Genomic DNA, 23,510 nt, shown 5'->3' with positions numbered 1-23,510 from the left:
TAGCATTAGACAGCTGGCTAAGATGTGCCTGTCTCAAAAGAGCAGACTCATTTCAGTCTGTGAGGAAGACAACACGGACAAAATGGTTCAAATGGCAACAATTACATTTTTATCAAATTGCAGCTCTGCTCAGTTTTGAGTTCAACATTAAGCTTTCTACACTGCAGCTTTAACATTTTTGCATAATTCAAACCAGCAACAACTTTCTGAGGAAAAGCTTTAACAACTCACCGTACGCTAACTGCTCAGTAAAATGGCCGATGCCGTCAGCAACCATACATAAAACCATTCAGGCTCGCCCTCATCTCCATGATGTCACTCACTGATTTAAACTCTGCATTATGAAACCTCAACATTAGAGTTTTGACTCTCCTGCGAGGGCATCTGTCCACCTCACAGGCTGCTGCTTTTTAGCAACTGAACATACTGCAGCATTTATAACAATTATTTCCTTTGGGACATACAGATTTAATTATATAATGTATAAAAAACACGCTGCTCTAAAGTTGGACATGTAATTAATTTTCTTTTTATTATTATTATTATTGGTAGATACACTGTCACAGTCTGGCTGAAGCAGACTGTGTGGAGTGAGGAGGAGGACCCAACTGCAGACACACAAAAAACCCACTTTGATTCAACTAAGGAGGAGCCGTTTATTTGTGGCTGGTTAAAGGTACAAAACAAAAGGCAGGTGTATACTGAGGCAAAGCTAACTACAACTAAACTGGGAAAATTAAAAGCTAAACACAATAGACAAAGAGCAAAACCTTGAACATAGAAAAACCACGGACGCACGGAAACATGACGAGAACTCAACAGACGACCTGAGCCTTAACAAAGGAGGACTTAAATGCAAAGAAGGGGAATGAGGGAAGAGGAAACACATGGAGAACACAGTGAAAGCAAAACAAAACACACCGAACATGGAAACACTAGACTGTCAAAATAAAACAGGAAACAAAATGAGACGAAGACTGTGACAACATGAGCTTGACAATATGACATGGAAACGCAGACATAAACAAGGAGAGGAACATGAAACAGATGAAGGGAAACGAGGCACAGACATAACTAAAAATCATACATAGAGGACAAGAGACTTACACAGGAAACAAAACGACACATAAACATGGGAGCACGGATGAAACTTGAACTAAACAAAACCTAAGACATACTAATAATAACACTAGAACTTAATATTACATCATAAGCAATCAGACATACAAAATAAACTGACAATGCTGACGCACACACACACACACAAAGAAAAGAGTTACCACAATGGAAGAAATCAACATTAAGCTTTAAACAAATATATATTGCGTACATTTCTTTACAATAGCAATGTTAATGTGAACACACGATAAAGGCTGCATTGTTTCAGTTTAACCGAGGCGGTGACAGGAGTTACACACTTTTATGCGTGTATAACCAATCATGTTTCAGGCAGTGACACCTTCCATACAAAAGCTAAGCTGTCCACGACTCCTTCTGCCTGTCCTCACTGCACAAAATAAATATCTGTGATTGTGTCTTTATCCTTAAATCAGTGCTGGATTTGCTTTTCAGACAGACTTTTCACCCCCCACTGCTCTCACACTTTCTGGAGTTCCTGCTTTGACCCCGACTCTTGGCAGCTAGGTGCAGTTTTATTTCTCAGCAGCACTTTTTCACTGTGTGCTGTGTCAGGACTCAGGGAGCAGCTCTGCTTTTCTTCCTGGAATTTGATGGCTTTTTGCCAGCATATTTACAGAAGAGCTATTTTTCTTTTCCTTTTCTTGTTCATTTCATTTCTTTGAGATGCTGTTTGTGTCTCTAAAAAACCACCAACACATCTGGCAAACTGCAGATGTGTGGAGAAAAAAATCCAACATTTATGTCTAGTTTTAAAATGCCGTCTCAGTTTAAACAGCACACGTTTACTGTCAGCTAATGTCCACTAACATGCAGACAAAATGTTTCAAATAGCAATGTGAAAAGCACGTCAGACACTGTGAATTTGAGATTCAGCTCGCTGTTGTCACTTATTGCTAAAGAAAGCTTTCTTTTTGATGTATTTTACATTTCTAGGACTAGAAGTCAACGAGGTACACGTGATGCAGTGACCATCAGAGATGGGCAGTAACGCGTTACTTTTAACACATTACTGCAATCCGATTACTTTTTCAAGTAACGGGTAAAGTAAGGGATTACTATCGCAAAAACGGTAATTAGATTACCTTTACTTTCCCGCAGAGAACTGTCCCTCCGCCTGAAGGCTGAGTTACGAGACTCGAAACCAAAAAAACGAAAACCTGGACTCATCATCCAAAGGTTTTCAATTAGGAAAACCCAGATGGTTTTGTTCACTGTCACGTTCTCTACACAACATTTTATGTAGAAAAGCACAGACTGAGTGAAGGTCTCCAGGTCCAGCTGTTCGACAATGGACCAGTCTGTCAGATCAAAACAGTCATGCAGCTGGAGGATGTTTTAATGACCCGGGTGTACACACAACAAGGAAGCATGAGACAAAATACTGAAGGAATAAACAAATCAATAATAACAACAGAGCAGCGATTTCAAAAGTGCTCACTGTGGCCCCCTGGTGTACTTTGAAGGCATTACAGGTGGGCCAGTAATCACAGAAATTCAGTCTGAAATCACAACTATGTACAGTTACACATTTATATAAATGTATTTATTTGCATAAAAGTAAATTAAAACTGGTAATAAGAAGTGTTTAGATTGCGATATCACTCATTGCTCTGAAACAGAGAATTCACACAGAATCACGTAGGAGAGCAAAGCGATGATTTGTGCACCGTAGTGATGGTGGCTGGAAAAAAGGCATTTTTAAAACCATGTTGTTTGCAGAAATCTGGGACAGGAAATCATCATCATCTGGAAGGAAGAAGGTGAAATTCATCCAGCTGCGGTGACTGTGCAGGGACACTGGATTCAGCTGTGGCAGGTTCACATTTTTATCAATAAAACTGATGCAAACATAGTTAATAGTAAGATTGGAGCCTTTGGTGAGCCAGTTGTGGCCCCCTGACCATATACTCAAAAAAATGAAATTGGGTGGTTGTTAAATTTACAAAATTCAAACTTGTAATGTGAACAAAATAATTTCATGTTTCTGTGGTGAACGTAATGAAATCCTGTAGGATCTGCATGAAATCCAGCAACTTAATTTATTCTTGTTGAGATGACAGGATACAATCTAGTAAGAGTGGTTAGTTGCCTGGATTCACAAAATTCACAAGATCACACAAGAGTTCAAACCACAGGAAAATCACTGGGTTAGAAGAGACAGACAACCATACACACACTATGCCTCAGCTATTTATTGTGGTTTTTAAAATTCTATAGTAATCAAGGTTTCCCTATTTTTTTGAAGTCTAGATTGACAGCTCGGTGGCACAGTGGTTAGCACTGTTGCCAAGTGTGCAGTGGGTTCTCTCTGGGTACTCTGGTTTCCTGCCACAATTAAAGTCATGCAGTAATTAGGGTTAAGTTAATTGGTGTTTCTAAAATATCTGTGAACATGAGGGCAAATGGTTGTCTGTCTCTCTGTGATAGACTGGTGACCTGCCCAGTATTCTGACTCCCACCCTATCACATCTGGGTTAGGTCCCAGCCTCACTGCAACCCAATAAAGATAAGAGGACGGATGGAGTGCAAGTTATTATAAATCCATTAACATTTTATGTTAACCAGACTCTAGACTTTGTTGAACACTCCAAAAAATAACTCTTTAAATGAACTTAAAATAAATGGATTAATAAATTGATTTCTATTACGAATAAGCATTTTTTGTTGCACTAACGTAATTCACATGGGTTGGATCAAATCAATTAAAATAAGTTGGACACAACTGTGGTAAAACAGTTGATTCATCATTAATTAATCACGTTAGTCCAACTCAAGTACATGAAGTTGGAATAACAGAATTGCATAATGCTGAAATAAAGCAATTTAATTACGTGGAAATTCTTTCCATGATTTTTTTATGTTCATTCAAAGAGTTATTTTTTTGACACCCGTGTGTGAAATGCTACTGTGAAGCTGCTAATGGAGGAGCGAAGGATGAATGTAACCACAGCTATAAGTTCATGCTAATATAAATTATTTTGCATGGTATCAGAGGCCAACACTGAAAAGGTGGCCTGAAAACCACAAAAACAACCAGGTTTACAAAATGAATCTCACAGGCGACGCAACTTCCATCAGTCTTAAAAATACCATCTACAAATTTATGTCCTACACAAATCTAATGGCACACATTTTTAGACTTTGTTTGTGTGACATTGAATCACACTGGTTAATTATTTGCAGAGTAAAGCGATGTGCTGAAAGACTAAAAGATCCCTGAGAACACAGGCTAATGAGCCTTTGTGTCTTCATCATTTTCTGCTGAATATAAATTTCATGCCACAGATGGTGGAAGTTTAAAATTGAACAAATTCTTCAAAGTTTTTCTTTCCTTTTCAGAGAAAGCTTCTTTTGCAACATAGCCCTTGTTAGAAAATTGAGCTTGTGTGGAAACTGGACATAGTTGCAGTTACCTGTTGCTCAGCAATTCAAGTAATACCTGGATTTGGTACACTGTCAGGGTTTGTGCACATGTGTCTTTGTGTGTCTCTGTGTGCCATTAGAATGCCGAGTGTGTGTGGCTGAGCCCGGGTCTGGAGCTTGCTGGAGCTCTGGGACAAGATCAGGGTCCGACCTCTAATGGGGTCGGCTGCCCGTCTCCACTGGTCCTCTGGGACTCCCACCCTTTGGCCGTGGGCGCCCCAACTAGGCCCTCCCTCCTTCTCCTGCTGGGACGGGCTCGGAGATATCGCTGAGATGTGCGGACTTCGGTCTTCAGTACTCATGCGGGGCTGTGAATGGCCCGGTTCTCCTGGATCCTTCTCGGTCTGCCTCTTGCTCCTGGGGGCCGTTATTGTGACTTCCCTCATGTTTAAATACATTTTGTAACAAAGACACACACACACTTTCATATCTTAGTGAGGACATCTAATTGACGCTTATCCTAACCCTAAACATGTATGCCTAACCCTGACCCTAACCTAACTGTAACCCTGACCCTGACACTAAAACCACTTTTTGAGTTTTAGAAATGCTTCAAACTCACGGGGACGGGCATTTTGTCCCCATAAGGGTCCCCACATGTATATTAGCCAAGCCAATTGTTGGTCCTCACAAAGATATCTAAACAGGTACACACACACACACACACCACTAGAAGATTTTTGTACCTGTGCCTGTCCTGTCTTAGATGTTGTCATACTGTATACCACACACACCACCACATTTAATGTACTAACTGGAATAACATGAATAGAAACGAAGAAATACGCATATAAAATTTACACATGAAGAAGAGGAGGCTGTGGAGAACTCATAGAGCTGCTCTGGTAAAATGTGTTTGGCACAACAGTTCAGATTATTCAGACAGGATTTTAAAAAGTAAATAAATAAGATTTTTCCTCCATTACTACACAGCTATTGTCATGACACAAGGTCTTTGCTAATGGCTTCATACTTTAACCACAGTGAGTGGAGTGAGATGTTAAATAGCATTCAAGGACACTAGAGTTGTTACTAAAAGTCACTGAACATCTTTCTGCTCACTTTTATCACTAAGTGATTGTTGATTACTTGGATGAGAAAAGTCAGCCAAGATCATAAGCATGGTTTGATTCGCTCAATGACAAGAGGCAGACTGCTTAATGAGCTCAGTTCAAATGCAGTAAGTGAACCTCTGGATCTATACTGCAAACAGCTGGTGTTTCACTGATGAAGCTGGTTATTAAAGCTCTGTGATTGAGCCTTGACTGGACCATGGAGGTTTTTTCTGTTCATGTTCAAGCTCAGCTTTGTTTTCTATGTTTATAGTTTATAAGTCAGCCTAATTTGAAGATTTCCCTGGACTTTGTGAGCTGTGGGTATGTGCACTAGCCTCTGTTTTCCCAGGAACACGCTGAGCTCGCCTGCATGCTGTGGTGAAGCTTTCGGATTCAGCCACAGACCTGCACAAAACCTCTCCCAAACATGTTTGCAGGGGATGCGGTGGTAGATGAAACCTGCTGTCCTCACAGTCTGAGCAAATCAAATCGGAGCTTTATCTTCAAAGTTATGGCCACAGGCCCTCATTGTGTTTCTTCAGACTGGCTTTCTGTGCTGTGCTGCTACGGTATTTGATTCAGCCGCCTCGGTGTGCTTCTATCTTTGCAGGAAAAGCACAGGTGTAATTTAGTACTGCATTTCATTTAGCAGAGCTGGCTGTGCGCGCTGATGGTAACTGCCACTGCCACAGACTGTGAATGGGACTAAATTATTGCTGTTTTTACAACACGCCAGAAAATCTGCCTTGAAAAAAGATTTGCTGACATTATGTACATATATGTAACGTGTTACGGAAACTTAACCTAAACAGCCAGTTTTAGCTGTTAGAAGACACAAAAGGAGGGAAAATGGGCTCACTCTCATGTGGCCCAACAAACAATGCAAAAGCTGAAATCAGACTTTAATAATAGAGCAATGGTCTGGACAGTGAATAATTCAGCTCACCGCCGATAGACCTCCTGCACAAGGCTGAATGCATAGTTGAGCAGCGTGTAGTCACTGCCACCTAGTGGCTGCTGTGGGAAAAATCAGATCAGGCATTGATACAAAGTAACCACAGAGCTTTTAGAGGCAGGGGCTTATTATCAGTTTGCTGCCATCAGGAAGGATACTGAAGAGCCTCCGGGCCAGAAGACGCAGACTGAGAGACAGCTTCGTCCATCGGGCTGTCAGGATGCTGACCATCTCTGAATCGAGAAGGGGGAAGAGCTGTTGCCAGTAGTAAGACGCCAGTTTCCACCTGAGAACATTTCATGTTTGAGGTGGTCACACCCAAGGTATCAGTGAGCCTAAAGTTGGCCAGTGGCTGGAGAGAATGAGAGTGCGAGCTGAGCTCAATCAGCACTCCTCCCTCACCACTGAACTTACCGATACCGGTGAGATACCCCTTACACTTGTGAATCTCCAGTGGTCTGTCCTTTTTCTGGGTCCCTCTCTTGTGGCTCCCTTCGGTCTCCGGCCTCCAGGATCCTTGCCAGCCCTGTGGTCGCCGAGACCTCCAAAGGGAACAAAACACCTTTTCCTACGCCTCCCTAACTTATCACGTTTGGGACTCTTTAATCAAAAGCATGATCCTAATTATCTTCTCCCTTATCTGATCATCAACATCCTGTACACAAAACTGTCGCTGCTGCAAGTGCCTCCACTCTGACCTAAAAGTCACCTTTCACAATAGATCACAAGCAAATCATTAGAAGCGCCTATTATACTGAAAGATCAAAGAGAAAACAACCATTTTAATCAATTAGGTTTAAGCATATAAGCAATTACTCAAATTTCATCATAGCTAAAAGCTGCCTAGAAACAACTCCTGTGTGTTAACACCAACTTCATTTTAAAACTCACATTTCCTGTGTTATAACCTGTTCTTGATATAGCATTTTTATTTCATTTTGCTCCTCTATAAACTCTAGTTAGCTTATACAGTGGCCCCTTTTGTTAATGGCACGAATTATATCAACAAGTTTCTCCTCTTTTAGCATTAACAACACATAAGACACCTGTGGAGCTGCATGTGTTATTTCGGTACTTTACACGTCACACAGTTTCATTACAAGCAAAACTCCTATTCAGTTCCTCTTTTCTATCACTTGTTGCTAGGCAAGCTCAACTTCAGTTATAAGCTAAATGAATTTCAGGCCTTTGGCCTGACAGGTTTATGGATTCTATGTGTTTGTAAGCGTGTGCGGCCTTCTATGCTCTAAGTCTCTTACACAATAGATTGTCTGGACATCGCGCCAAACAAAGCTTAAGACCCTCTGTAGACCAAGCAACAACTCCAAATGAGCACAATCGCAATGTATATACAGTGGGGCAAAAAAGTATTTAGTCAGCCACCGATTGTGCAAGTTCCCCCACTTAAATGATGACAGAGGTCAGTAATTTGCACCAGAGGTACACTTCAACTGTGAGAGACAGAATGTGAAAAAAAAATCCATGAATCCACATGGTAGGATTTGTAAAGAATTTATTGGTAAATCAGGGTGGAAAATAAGTATTTGGTCACCTCAAACAAGGAAAATCTCTGGCTCTCACAGACCTGTAACGTCTTCTGTAAGAAGCTTTTCTGTCCCCCACCCGTTACCTGTATGAATGGCACCTGTTTGAACTCATCATCTGTATAAAAGACACCTGTCCACAGCCTCAAACAGTCAGACTCCAAACTCCACCATGGCCAAGACCAAAGAGCTTTCGAAGGACACCAGGAAAAGTATTGTAGACCTGCACCAGACTGGGAAGAGTGAATCTACAATAGGCAAGCAGCTTGGTGTGAAAAAATCAACTGTGGGAGCAATCATCAGCAAATGGAAGACATACAAGACCACTGATAATCTCCCTCGATCTGGGGCTCCACGCAAGATCTCATCCCGTGGGGTCAAAATGATCATGAGAACGGTGAGCAAAGATCCCAGAACCACACGGGGGGACCTGGTGAATGACCTGCAGAGAGCTGGGACCAAAGTAACAAAGGTCACCATCAGTAACACACTACAACGGCAGGGAATCAAATCCCGCAGTGCCAGACGTGTTCCGCTGCTGAAGCCAGTGCATGTCCAGGCCCGTCTGAAGTTTGCCAGAGAGCACATGGATGATACAGCAGAGGATTGGGAGAATGTCATGTGGTCAGATGAAACCAAAGTAGAACTTTTTGGTATAAACTCAACTCGTCGTGTTTGGAGGAAGAAGAATACTGAGTTGCATCCCAAGAACACCATACCTACTGTGAAGCATGGGGGTGGAAACATCATGCTATGGGGCTGTTTTTCTGCCAAGGGGACAGGACGACTGATCCGTGTTAAGGACAGAATGAATGGGGCCATGTATCGTGAGATTTTGAGCCAAAACCTCCTTCCATCAGTGAGAACTTTGAAGATGAAACGAGGCTGGGTCTTCCAACATGACAATGATCCAAAACACACCGCCCGGGCAACAAAGGAGTGGCTCCGTAAGAAGCATTTGAAAGTCCTGGAGTGGCCTAGCCAGTCTCCAGACCTCAACCCCATAGAAAATCTGTGGCGGGAGTTGAAAGTCCGTGTTGCTCGGCGACAGCCCCAAAACATCACTGCTCTCGAGAAGATCTGCATGGAGGAATGGGCCAAAATACCAGCTACTGTGTGTGCAAACCTGGTAAAGACCTATAGTAAACGTTTGACCTCTGTTATTGCCAACAAAGGTTATGTTACAAAGTATTGAGTTGTATTTTTGTTATTGACCAAATACTTATTTTCCACCCTGATTTACGAATAAATTCTTTACAAATCCTACCATGTGGATTCATGGATTTTTTTTTCACATTCTGTCTCTCACAGTTGAAGTGTACCTCTGGTGCAAATTACTGACCTCTGTCATCATTTTAGGTGGGGGAACTTGCACAATCGGTGGCTGACTAAATACTTTTTTGCCCCACTGTATGTCATCAGTACCAAAAATATATACTGATTACCTCACTTTGCCCCACCTGGGGCACACAGCAAATGCTTTTCTTTAAATGACTGTGTTTGCCCATGTCTAACCCAGGTGAAAAACCCAAGTGGGTCCTACGTGTGTTTCCCATTTTGGACCAAGTGAAGTGTTTCCCATGTTTGACCCAGCCAGGACCTACTATATGTTTCCACTTGGTTTTGCCCATATGGCTTTCATGTGAGAAACCCAAGTGGGTCCCATACTAAACAATTTTGAGCCCACGTAAAATATGTGCCCATATTAACTTAACATAATATGGGGCCCACATAGACATGTTTTCAGGGTCTGACTTGCATTTGCCCATGTGCGACCCATATAGTTGGACTCAGAAGGCAGAAGCAGGAAACCCACTGCAGTTTCAACATTTTGATTGAAAGCAGCAATAATTAGACTGAGTGAAGATAAGAGAGGAACTACAGGACGGTGGGAGTGGCCAAGGTGAGAGTGAAAAGATCCCACAGCGGTTCTAAGGCGTTACTGCTTTGTTTCCTGGACAGGAGATCTGGAGAGCGGACAGGAGAGTGCTGGAAGGCTGTGTGTATTATTGTTATTTAGAATAACACAACAAAGCATAAATTAAAAATACAGAATAGCAGCGTAATTTATTCTACTTCCATTTGTAATATACTATAACATAGAAGCAAATTTGATCGAAATAGCTTTGATTTGTTTATTTTGTAGTTATCTTATAGAAAAAATTGCTCAGTCACCTCCAGCACTGAGATTAGTGATACACACACAAATAATACAACAATTTGATGTAACTAATTTTGCATATTGAGTATCAATACTACACGGATGCCATTATTTAAGTGGAAGTAGCAGTAGATGGACCTGTGGTATCAGTTTGAAAATCCTGGGTGACTCCTTCTTGCGTTATCGCATTCACAGCCTCAGGTGTCCACCGTGTGCCTGGCAGGGTGGCAGTAATGCCCCGTCAGCCTTTTATGACTGACGGGTAAATATTAACCAAATAGAACAAGATTTCACTCCACAAACCAAAACCTCTGGGTCTGAAATCCAGGACCATGACAGTAAAGGCTAATAGGATTGTTTCGTTTATTGAGACATTTCTAAGATTTTGCCAATAAGGGCATAATAACCATAACTATCCCACACCAGGTCTTAAAACAGCACTTGACCCGGTTTGGTCTGAGCTTCAGCTGTGGGACACACGGCCTCACACTGACTCTACAGAGAAGCTCATGGTCCACTCAGATCATCGTCCCTCCTCCACCGTGTTGATGGCTGTATGAGGTGTTTGTTTCCTCCAGACGTGCTGCTGTGCGTGATGGACGAACATCTCCACTGTGGTCTCGTCTGTTCCAGGAGTGTGGAGCTTTGTTCAGATGCAGCTTTGCAAACCTACGCTGTGCTGCCATGTTTGTTTTTTAGAGAGTCTTTTCTCCTGATAACCCTTTTAAACAAACACACATTCAGTCTGTTCTAAGTGTGCTGTCATGCACTTTCACCTTTAACATGCAAACTGGGGCTTGTAGAGTCTGAGATGGAGCTTAAAGTTCATTGCTGATGCCTTTCCTCGCTGGCGTTGTGTTCACACACACCTGGAAGCTCCAGACATGCAGACCTGCTTCTACAGAGGCGCTCACACTTGCTGGTGACCAGTTAATCAAATGTATGTGATCGCAGCATCGGCTGCTATTCTTGCTCTTAATTCTTATTGAAGCAGAAAGACTGGACTTTTAGGCTGCTTCTCCATTTTCTTAAATTATTTGGATGAGAAAATTACTCTGAGATTGCATTTACTTCATTTTAAGACCTGCTGAGGACCAGAGATGGGCATGCGTTACTGTAATCTGATCACTTTTTTCAGGTAACGAGTAAAGTAAGGGATTACTATTGCAAAAACGGTAATTAGATAACCGTTACTTTCCCGTAGGAACGCTGCGTTACTGCGTTACTAAAACCGTGATTTATTTTTGCGAGAATGTCTCTTGACAACGTAACTCTTCCAAAATTACTAGACAGTCAAGCAATGGAACTGGATTCGCCACTGACGCCAAGTGAACTCCAGGAAGCCCTGATAAGTATGCCCAATAATAAGGCTCCAGGTCCAGACGGCTTCCCTGCAGAATTCTACAAAGAATTCTGGACAATTCTGGCACCAGTATTCCACAGAATGTTGAAGGAAATCGAGGAAAATGGCAGACTACCACCAAATATGAATTCTGCCAACATTAGTCTCCTGCTAAAACCAGGCAAAGACCCTTTATTTCCCTCAAGCTATCGTCCAATTTCTCTTTTAAATGTAGACCTTAAAATAATCTGCTAAGCTCTCTCAAAGAGATTAGAGAAAATGACCCCCCTCTTAATTCATCCTGACCAAACTGGTTTCATAAAAGTTCGCCACTCCTCAACAAACACTCGTAGATTACTTAATTTAATAGACTACTCATACGATAAAAACATCGAAACCATAATATTATCTCTAGATGCAGAAAAAGCATTTGACAGAGTTAACTGGAAATTTTTATTCGCAACTTTACACAAATTTGGTTTTGGAAACTCTTTCATAAACTGGATAAGAATATTATACAATTCCCCAACAGCTCGTATCAGAACAAATGACCAGACATCCTCCAGCTTCTGTCTCCTGAGGGGCACCAGACAGGGATGCCCACTCTCCCCTTCACTGTTTGCAATTTTTATCGAACCTCTAGCAGCAGCATTTAGACAGGCTACAACAATTAAGGGCATAAAATGTAAGAACATAGAACATAAAATCAGTCTCTATGCGGATGATGTGTTGCTTTTTCTGCAAAACACACAAACCAACCTCTCTGAGGTAATTATTTTAATAAACTGGTTTTCAAGAGTTTCAGATTATTCAATTAACTGGCCAAAATCTACAGTTCTCCCCATTAACTGCTCCTTCCATAATTCTTCCTCTGCCCCACTGCAATCCGGAAATATTAAATATTTAGGTATTAATGTCTCTCCTAAGCTTTCAGACTTAACTAAATTAAACCACATCCCACTTCTAAAGAAAGTAGAAGGCAATCTGACTAGATGGAGATCTTTACCCATATCACTCATGGGAAGGGTCGCCACTATAAAAATGATGATCTTGCCAAAAATAAATTACTTATTTTTGATGATCCCTAACAAACCATCACAAGCTTGGTTCAGATCTCTGGATTCATATATTTCCAAATTCCTTTGGAAAGATGAACCCCCGCGTATCAGCTTAAAAACGCTACAAAGAACCAAGGATAGAGGAGGATTAGATCTGCCTAATTTTCACCAATACTTCTTAGCCAACAGGCTTCAGTTCATCTCAGAATGGTTAAAACATACCTTCTTAGTTGAGCCCTGGCTAGATGTTGAACAGGCACTATGCAAGGATCTAGAGATTTCAGACCTACCATTTATTAGCTCAAACATCAAAAGACATGAATGCTTTAAAAGTATCAACATCAGCTTTTCTCTGACAGCATGGTGGGAGTTAAGGTCAACTGCCCCTCCCTTCCTTCCCTCCCCATCTCCAGCTGCCTCCCTCTTCCCGCTCCACCACAACCACCCACACATGCAGGGCCTTGGAGTAGGGGTATGTCACCAGGGTGCAGAGGAGGCTACCCCCCCTCTGTCCCCTTCTGGCTGCCTCTGCCTCAATTTTATCCCACAACTTAGACATTCACATTATTCACACTCTCATTACACATACATATAGGATCTCGGGGGTGGGCACAATCACGGAGTCCAAATTACCATCAGGGTGTACACCTCACCCCTGGCGTCGTTGCCCACCTCTCAATTTTAAACACACTTAGACATTGAGGGCTATCAGGAGGGACTATGCGCTTACCTGCTGCTCCTTGGCAGGTAGCTCCATGCCCTCCTGGGTTTTAATTGCACCTTAGAACACACATGCATCAACACTACAATGAGCGGGTGGAGGGAGGTTTGGAGTCTTCTCTCACCCCCGTTCTCTGCGACCTGCTGGAGTGGGAGGGCTAGGAGGAGTTGGCCGTCCGACTGCGGTCTGGAGTGTGGGGCCTCCCTGCTGCTACGGAGTCGGGGTGGTCTGCCTCTCCCCACCGCAGGGAAAAGGGTAACACCACCTGGGTCTGGGTGCAGTTCCCCCCTCCAGGGGCAAGGGTACCTAGACCCGGTTTGTAGAGTATGCTTGGGGAGTGTGATCGTGTGTACAGCGTCTCTTTATGTCTGTCTCCACGTTGGTTGAGTGTGGAGTAAGTGCATAGAGCATGAGGGTGGGAATGGATGTTTGTGTCTGTGTGTGCCTGTATGTCTGTGTCTATATGTCAGGTTGGGTATCAGACGCCACCTCTGTGGGGACACCTCAGGCCCTCCAAGGTTTGGAGGCCTATCTCCACCCACCACCACTTCCCCTGCCAGTGGCGGACTCCCTCAGGTGTCGGTGCGTTGGTGGTTCTTTGTGTCTGGGGATGGGCGTCCAGGTACACACCGGCTCACTCCTTGGCGGCCGCTTATCGGGGCCTGGAGCCTGGGGCTCGCTCGGGCCCCTTTGGAGGTGGGGTGCCCCCGGCCTCTCGGCCTGGGGCTCGGTCACTCAGGCACAGCTGGCTGCCGGCGGAGCTCACGGGTGCGTCATTGCAACTCCCCCTGGCTTCTGCTCCGCGGCTGCTGAGTGAACCCTCATCTGGGACTCTCCTCAGCTCTTTCTGGGACAGTGGTGCGGCTGCCCCTCTGTTGGTCTTCCTTGGTCTCTTGTGTTCTGGGGGCCTCTGGATGTCTGGAGTTTTGATCTCCTCCATACCTGCTTCACACCCCGGAGGACGGGGCTGTGGCCCCCCCCACACTCCCTAGCAGATCGTTACCTGGAGAAACCTTTGGAATACAAGCGCGCTGAGCCACACAGGTATGCACACAGGTGTTCACTGCTCGTAGACCCAAATTACACCTTTCTTGGCTGCTACCTCGAAGCACATCTGTCCTGCGTGCTGCACAACAACATTGAATATTTAGTATTTACTGCTGTTTACACTGTAAAAAAAATCCGTAAAAATACAGTACAATCTACTGTATAAACGTGAAGGAATTTTCCGTATTAGTAATTTACAGGTATTTTTCTGTATTTCTCAACTACTGCAATGCATTGTGGGAAAAAGAACCTGAAAAGGAGGGAAAAGTAAGCGCAAAAGCAGCCATTAGGCTTCTTTCAGGCTTCATCTGGATTTTGGATTCTGAAGTTGGAGAAACTGCCTTCAAATTTCTGTGGTAAGTATTAAAACTCATGTTTCGTTTTATTAAAATAATGTTTTTCAAAAGACTCCGTGTTTTTATTTAGAAAGAATTGTTAATTTATTTGTTAACTGGTTTCGGCTGTCTCCAGACAAGTCAGGAATATTTTGCTGACTCATTTTTTAAAATAATTGCTATTTAGGTTTAACATGACTTAAGCTTTATTTTAATTAATGTTAAAATAATTTTTACTGTGATACCACCAGTTTTGCCCTTCAGTGGCTGAACCAGTTTTCATAAATATTATAGTTAGCTGTCTGTGTCTCTCTGGGTATTACACAGCTGTGACTGCTAACTAGCTAATTAGCGAAAGTCAGCGATGTGGATAACTGGGAAAGTGAGAACTTCATGGTTCTAGAAATTATTCTAGGACTCTAATAAGTACTGTATCAATACCTGTGTTTTACAGTTGGCTCTACTGTACACTTTAAAGGGTTTCAGGCAAAGTTACACTAACCCTAGTTTAAGCCTCAGACCTTCCTGGCTGACGCTAGCAAATGCTAATGTTAGCCTCTGATTTGGGCTGCTAAAGTAAATACTTTTAGCTAGCTGACCAGCATAGATTATTTCGGTGGTTAACAGACTGTAGTGGTAAAATTATTGAAAGTATAGTTTCACCTCAGCACATTTACAATTACAGTATGTCTATTTTGTAGCACATAGAAATGTTTAGTTAATATTTACAGACAGACACATTTTCCCTGTAACTGTGTTTTTACTCCAAAATTTGTTGAAAATGTAATTTATGAAATGCTGAGCAGCATTTCTTGTATGTGGAATATTTTTGTCACCCCACTGTGCTAATGTGATTAAATACTAAAAATTATTACTAAAAAAATTCAATAATAAATCAATAATAACTATTTCTTGATTGAACTATAATGTAAGCGCAGTGCTAGTGTGCAGGGGCTCTATATGCCTTGTCTATATCAAGCTTTTAGCCAAATATAAGCAGAGATATTTGTATCTTTCTTAAAAATCCAGATCCTTACAGATTATTTGAGAAATGGATCAACAGCTATCACTACTTGAAGCACTTTAAGTCCTGCAGTGGAAAAATATCCCTTATTTCACCTTTGATCACACACTTTGGTTTTCCAGTGCAGAGCAATGGCCAAGAAAAGGAAAGACTTCCCCGAGTGAAAAAAAAGATGAAGATACAAGCTGGTGATGATCCAGAGCAGCTGGTCTCAGGAAATGAAGAAAAACCCTGATCACCTTCTCTACAAACACAAGGTGAGTTTAATGTTGTGGTTGATTTAGTTTTTCAAGGTATGTATGTTACTTTAATTATAAACTGCTTTTGTTGCAACAGAATGGTGTTATGTGTATGCAACTCTACGTGAATTATAATCCTTTGTAGGGCTGCGTGATATGACCAAAGTCTCATATCCCAATATAAGACGTATCTCTCCTGATAACGATATATATCACAAAATAGTGCATTTTCTGTAAATTCTGTGATTCTCGGGCAACTCGACTTATGTGAAATGTTTTCAGTTGGGCGTCGTGTACCTGGAGTCGAGTGTTTTGACCGATGCATGAAACTATACATTTTTAGACATGAGTTTAAATGGCCGCCATTTTCTTTCTGAGTATTTATTAGACGGCGTGCTGCAAGGAAAAGCCTGTTCTAACGTTTGAGTCTAAGGATTATTTTGAGCACCTGACGACTCTCTTTTGCTTTTCATTCGTAAACTCTCTCGAAACTCTTTCATGTGATTCTTGTGTAGGTGGTTAAAGAGGTTTGTCGTGTTCGAGTGGTGGTGGGGACCAGTTTGTGGCATAATTTGCATAGTACAGTTTTCTGGGGCGTGTAAGACTTTTCATAACCAAACCATGTCCATGCTACAGAGGTAGCCCCTCATTTAACAATAAGGTCCTCGATTTCTTTTGACTGGTCCTTCTGGTTCTGCCTCATCCTTGCTGGCCATGCTGGTATTCTCTGTGCCTTCATCTGCGTGGTGACTGTAAGCGCCATTTATAGTTACTTGATGTTTTTATTTGAGGTCATTTGTTTGATGCATATTCTGAAATTTTATGTTTGAGAATAATGTATATCATTTCAGTTTAGTTTGAAAAGTCTCAACAGAAACTTGAGCTTTATTGTGAAAGGTTTATGTGGAAAATAAACAAGCGGACGGCGGAGCCACACGATGGTTTTATCCTCACTGTTGGTAACGAAAGTACGCGTAAAAACAGTCACTTGTCCGTCCATAGTGTGGTTATTTTAAGTATAAGAGAAGGAGAGAACTTTAAGAAATAATATAGCAACTACAGTGACCATCAAAACCATGAAAAAAATATTGCCGTAAACAGTTTATTTTGCAACACCACAAAACAAAGAATAGTGTATAATATGAAACGATAGACATTTTTATATCGTAATCTGATATATATCGTCATATCGCACAGCCCTAATCCTTTTTTTGTTTATGTTGTTTATGCTCTAGGTAAAAAAAAATTATAAAAATACAAACTTTTTAAAAATGTCTTGTTGTTTCTCTTTTTTTCCTCAGAATAAATTGCGACTAGTCTCAATGGCTGACACGGAGGAGCAACACAGCGACACGTTAACTCCGACTGCTGCAGTTCCTGTATGAACTGAGCAACTCTTAAAATCCAAGGAAAAGCTGTGTGTATTTTACTTAAAGCTCAGATGGACCTTGATGTACTAACATGCAGGCTGCATTCAGGACTTTGTCACACTGTTATATGAAGAGCGGTAACAAGACTTTGTAGTAATTTGTCTTACTATTGTCTTATTTGTTGTGATTTAGGGTCTGTGCGCACAAGCAGAGGTTTTTGTTTGTAACTGTAACCTCGTTTTCAGAGCCTTGTCTAACATTTAATGGTCATGAAATATGTCAGACTTTTTCCTCTACTTAACCAGCTTAGAGAATTTGAACACCGTGGAGAAAAAGGTGTGCATTAAGGATTTTGAACTATGATGTTTAAGTGTTGTCACTGCTGAGGATTCGTGGACACAGATCCTTATTCACTATGCTGCTGTTTACAGTTTAACTTTTCATCAGAACAAGCACTTCTAATTATACTTTGCTCCTCACTGACAAAACAAGTCCCGTAAATACACTTTTATCTTTAAGTTTGGGACAGTAATCTGTCTTCATTTATTTTGTGTTTTAGTTATCATATGGGGAAAAGTCCTGTGGTTATCCATCAGTCCTGTTCGAATAAACCCAAGGTTCAGGAACATCTTCTTTAGATCTGTTCAGTTGTATTCATGTGGCACCACTTAAACAGTCAACAAATTTTGACTCAAGTATGTTATATTGTAAGGTAAAGAGCCCAAAGAGTTAATCTCAGACAAATGTTCACACAAATGTGAATTACATTCACTTCATTAATGAAGTGAATGTAATTCAGTAATCAAAGGTGTTTGGCTATAACTGACTACATGTGTATACTGTATCATAAGTGGACAGAGATGGATGTAAACCACACCTTAACCATTTGGCTGAGGCAAAACTACCACAAGGCAGTGATTCTAACTAAAAGGTACTCTGGATATTATTAAATGTGAACATGTCGTTAAATATGACATTTTTTGTTTGTCAGGTGTCCTGTTTGAAGAAAACACTTGGTAGCCACTTGAATGAATGTAAATAAACACATTTACATGAGGGCAACCTGATTTCAAGGAAATAAAAATGCTCAAATTTGAAAGCTTGTGAGTTATTTTGTTCATGTATCAGCTGTTTAGTAGTTTTATGACAAGATGGATGCTGTCATTATATTTAAGTATAGTGTTTGAGTTAAGGAGAATAAAAGAATATTTAACATTAATTGTACCAATGTTGTTGTGTACGAAGCACAAATTAATTTAAGTTTTAATTTATGAATTTTTGAGTACATGGTGTACTAGGTTGTAATTGCATAGAAATGTACGTTTAAGGATATAAAGAACTATATTTAATGAGTTACAGTGAAAAGAAGTGCTTGGAAATAGTAATATAAACAGAAATTTCAATTTTTCTATTAACGGAAAATATCAGTTAATGATACAGAAAATATAGTGTGAATAAACGGAATTTTCTGTTTTATAGCTGAAGGAAATGTCCGTAAATAGTACAGAGAGTATACTGTAAATCTACAGAATTTTCCGTTTTATCATTTACAGAAAGGTCCGTCAAACCTCCGTAAAAAAACAGAAAATGTACTGGCAGAAAATTACCAGGACATTTTCTGTTTTCTACGGAATATTTTTTTACAGTGTACACTTAGCTAGATTAATGCGATGGTGTTGTGTTTAGTATTATGCTTTGTTTGTTTTTTTGTCTTTTTTGCTTGTTTTCTATTCTTCTCTCAACAGGTGATCCAGGAGATTTTTATTTTTTTTCTCCCCCCTTTCTCACTGTCCCTCCCCCCTTCTGTTTTTCCTTTCCTTCCTCTTTCTTTCTCCCTTTCCTATCCCTCACTCATGTCTGTCCCGTCTGTAACATCTGAAAATAAAATATAATAAATAATAAAAACAAAGATCGACCAAATGGACCAATACGGCAATGCCACGATGATCCATTTGGCAAAGTAAATCCATTGGGTATCCTTGTTGGTCTTCAGACAACAATTCTGATGGCTAAAGAACCAAATGGGACAGGCAGAAAAAAAAAAAAAAAAAAGAGAATGTCTCATGACAGTGACGTAAGCGAGTGCGACGTTCGTGACAACAGCTGTGTGCAGATCAACAATGGATCATATATCGAGTGCAGAGAGTATGAGCGTGCAGCGTTTAAAGCGTGGAAGTACTGACCTTACTTTGAGTTTGATTCCATAAAAAGTGACAAAAACATTAGTGTCTGTTGTGCGTGGGAAGAAAACTTCTTTTTACAGCGAAAAAAACCCCTAAACTTGCGAGCAAGCACCGAGTAGCTACGACGTAATGGGAAACACAGAGAAACTCGCGGATTCTTCCACTGACCGCGGCACACCTGCACCAGGGTAAACCTCCGCCTGCCCCACTCCTGCTTTACAGGTGAAAATAGAGCAACAGGACCGCTGAGTCTTTGACTTTATTTATTTTCTGCTGTGTTTTACTTGCATCTATTTGAAAGACTGAGTGTAAACACAAAAAAAATTTTATTTTATGTGCTGGAATGTGCAGAAAATAGGTTTAAATGTTAAACTAATTTCTTCCAGTCAGAGAATGTTACAGATAATTTTCAGGTTGTAAATCGTGTTTTTAAAAAGTAACTAAGTAACTAAGTAATTAATTACTTTTGAAAATAAATAATCAGTAAAGTAACGGGATTACTTTTTTGGGGAAGTAATCAGTAATTAGTTACTGATTACTTTTTTCAAGTAACTTGACCAACACTGCTGAGGACCAGATTACTTTAATTATTGTCTGATATATAAAACCTTATTTACACACAGAAACTTTCTGTTTACTGTGTCACCTTATTAGAAAGCTCAAATGTTTTGCAGCTCCATTCAGATGTTTGTGGTCGAATGTTGCTCGGTAATGGCTCTCGTTAAGTAAAGATAAGTAAAGATAAGATAAGATAAGATAAGATAAGATAACTCTTTATTGTCATTGCACAGTCATACATAGTACAGTAGTACAATGAAATTGGAAAAACTGTCCTACGTCGGCACTACATATAACACAACACGACACGATATGACACATCACAACGTAACAAACAACACAACACAGTATATTAACTTAGTATAAAAAAGAAGAATAAGTGTATTTGTATTGCACACTGTTATTATTGCACATTAATTATTATTGCACCTTGTTATAAATATAAATATTATTGTTATCGTTTTAAACATTGTTACCTCCCCCTAAAAAGTCCAGGGAGGTATCCAGTCAGGTCAGCTATTTACATTGATCAGGGCTATTGCCCTGTTGTAAAAGCTGTCCTTGAGTCTATTTGTTCGGGACCTCAGCAGCCTGAACCTCCTGCCAGACGGCAGCAGCTTAAACACCCGGTGTCCTGGGTGTGTGCAGTCCCGTAGGATGCTGCGTGCCCTCTTGAGACAGCGAGTGCTGTACAGGTCCTTCAGGGAGGGAAGAGGATGTCCAATGATTTTTTGGGCCGTGTTGATGACCCTCTGGAGTGCCTTTCTGTGTGCTGTGGTGCAGCTGGAGAACCACACACCGATGCAATATGTCAGCACACTTTCCAACTCCTGCTCCAGGAGCCTCTTACTAATAATGACAGATTGATAAAAAGCTCGGGGAGAAAGCAAACAACATCACTTTCAAAGTGATTTTTTATTGAGCCCAACTATGGTTGATTGGTTGGCATTTGGGCTGCATCGTTCACTTGAAACCACTTGGAATTCACTCATAATTCATGCACAATTAGCTCCAGATAGATAGCACTGCTTCAGCCACCTGATAGCAGCCCTATGATTTATCCACAAAGAATAGAACCATTTTTTCTCGGTTGTTTCCACCTCATTATTCACCAACACACACACACACACACACACACACACACACACACACACACACACACACCTCTGTGCCTCACTAAATCTAATAACTCTAAAGTCCCCCTCCCTCAGACAGGTGTCCCACACCATATTATTTCCCCCACGCGTGCCCGCCTTGCCTCTCTGAGAGTATACTTGACATTAAAAAGTTTGAGAAGCCTGTAATTCCGCAGCCTTCCAATTCACACGCCGCCGACCTGATTACCCATTCAGTGTGAAATGACATTTTGAAAGAGCCCCGGCTCTGACAGGTGGCTCTTTGTTATCATTATTCCAGTGTAACACCCGCTCAGCCCTGCTCACTGTGCTGTGCTGCGGCTTGTGCCAACTGTTCCCACAGAAAAAAAGGCACGGGCGCTCAAGACGCCCATACAAGCACACGCATATTGGATTGTTTAAATCAACACAGCCGGTATGAGGATGAAGTCCTAATCAGCAGAGCAATTAGCCACCGACTCAATGAGAGCTTTCTGGCAAATACATAAGCAAACATAAACAGAGGTGCACGTTTGCACACGCAGCATCTGAAAATGAAACAAAATGAGGTATTGATTGGCTGTCGGAGGGGCAAACAACATCATTTATCCCCCGCGGGATGACACGGAGCACAAAGGAATCAATCCAGAGGAGAACGAGAGGGGAATACATAGACGAAGAGCAAAGGCCAAACAAACGACAGCAGGCCGGCAGTAAACAACGCTACGGCTGATGGTCAAAAGGTTTAGACTGAGCTGCACAGCAACACACATTTTCCTTTTGAACATCTGACTTCATCATTTAGAGTTTTAAACGTTTGATTCGCAAATAATGACTTAACATATCTACTTTGAGCCCCCTTACTTATCATTTTAGAAATGTTTTATGGGACTTCTGTAGTTACCTGCTATAAAGATGTTTGACCACCAGGGGTCTAAGGAGCTTGGAAAGAAAAGCGTCTGGACTTCTTTGACTTGTTGAAGATGTTTCACCTCCGAGAAGCTTCTTTAGTTCTAAGAGTCAAATGGTGGAGAGTCCCAGTACCATTTGACTCTTAGAACTAAAGAAGCTTCTCGTCTTCCTTAGACTACCATGCCCTGGATGACTGAGAACCTTCAGACACCAGAGTGCAACGTTCACCAGAAAGGCTTAGCGTAATAGGACATGCCGTATTTTGTCTAACCTGTGTTTGCATGTGTCCGTGCTTAAACAGTGATTCTACAGCTGGGAGAGGCCCTCTCCTGTCCAACCCCCTCACTCTGTGACCTACGTCTATAAACGGATGGATGGAAGTGCTACATTGACTTGCTGTGCCATCTTGTGGTATGAATTAGTATTACACAAAAGTGCAGCCCGATCCTCGTTCAACTTCAGCCGATGTCTGACAGCGTAAATATTACTGAATGATATTTACTGACTAGAAGTAATAAATAGAGTCATCTTTTCCTTTTAACTTTAACACTGAGCCTGCAAAGCTAAATTTAATTTAAAATATGCATTTGCACTGTGGAAGACTCCAACCTGAGCTGGAGAGACAGAAATCCATCCAGAAAACAGAAGTCTGAAGCACATTAATAATATCACTGTGTGTCTCATAAATTGTAATTGGTAAATAAAAATGTTAAGTTTTTAATGTAGTTCTCCTTTATTCTGAAAGTGGTTTCATATCTTGACTGCTTTCATTTTTACAGCAGATTTATATAAGAAAATGTGATTGGTGAAGGGAGTTACAGCGAGGCACTGATGGGTCCCGGTATGTTTGTCAGTATTATTATTATGGGGGACTGGATTTAGGTTTCACCTGCAGCTACAGGAAGTAGATAATGCTGTGTTTGTTAAATTCAAACCAGTTCATCAAGCAAAAAGTCACTGCTGCTGCTGCTGCTGCTGTGGGCCTTGGGAGGAAATAAACCGGCGAGGAAATGAATAAGTCAAAATAAACAAGTCGACACCTTGTGCAGATCCATCATTATTAAGCTGCAACGGTGACTGCACAGCCGAGGTTCAATCTTCATGGCTCCGACAGCCAGCTTGCTTTGTTGTGACTGGAGTACCAAACAGACTGTTGGAGTACTGTGCATGCATGCAAAGTCACAGTCATAGCTGTGCGATCAGATGCATGGCTTCTTAAAGCAGTTAACATTATCAATTCAGAAAGTTTACTGCAGTTTTTTTATGATTTTAATGGATAAAAACTCAACTCCTAAATATATACTTAGGACGTTTGAAATACAGTGCAT

General features: G+C 41.2%; 1 long non-coding RNA gene across 1 annotated transcript; it reads left to right on the top strand.

The window, feature by feature from the left end:
• Positions 1 to 14,719: 14,719 nt before the first annotated feature.
• On the top strand, positions 14,720 to 18,825 carry LOC309711465. The gene is made up of 3 exons (XR_014277976.1): positions 14,720 to 14,802; positions 15,928 to 16,062; positions 17,346 to 18,825. It is a non-coding gene; the product is annotated as an uncharacterized lncRNA (long non-coding RNA).
• Positions 18,826 to 23,510: the final 4,685 nt, after the last annotated feature.

The sequence above is a fragment of the Aulonocara stuartgranti genome (genome assembly GCF_965226115.1).
Source record: "Aulonocara stuartgranti genome assembly, chromosome: 7".
NCBI classification, from domain to species: domain Eukaryota; kingdom Metazoa; phylum Chordata; class Actinopteri; order Cichliformes; family Cichlidae; genus Aulonocara; species Aulonocara stuartgranti.
The sequence above is the reverse complement of the archived record's forward strand: the minus strand, read 5'-3'. Positions and strand labels throughout refer to the sequence as shown.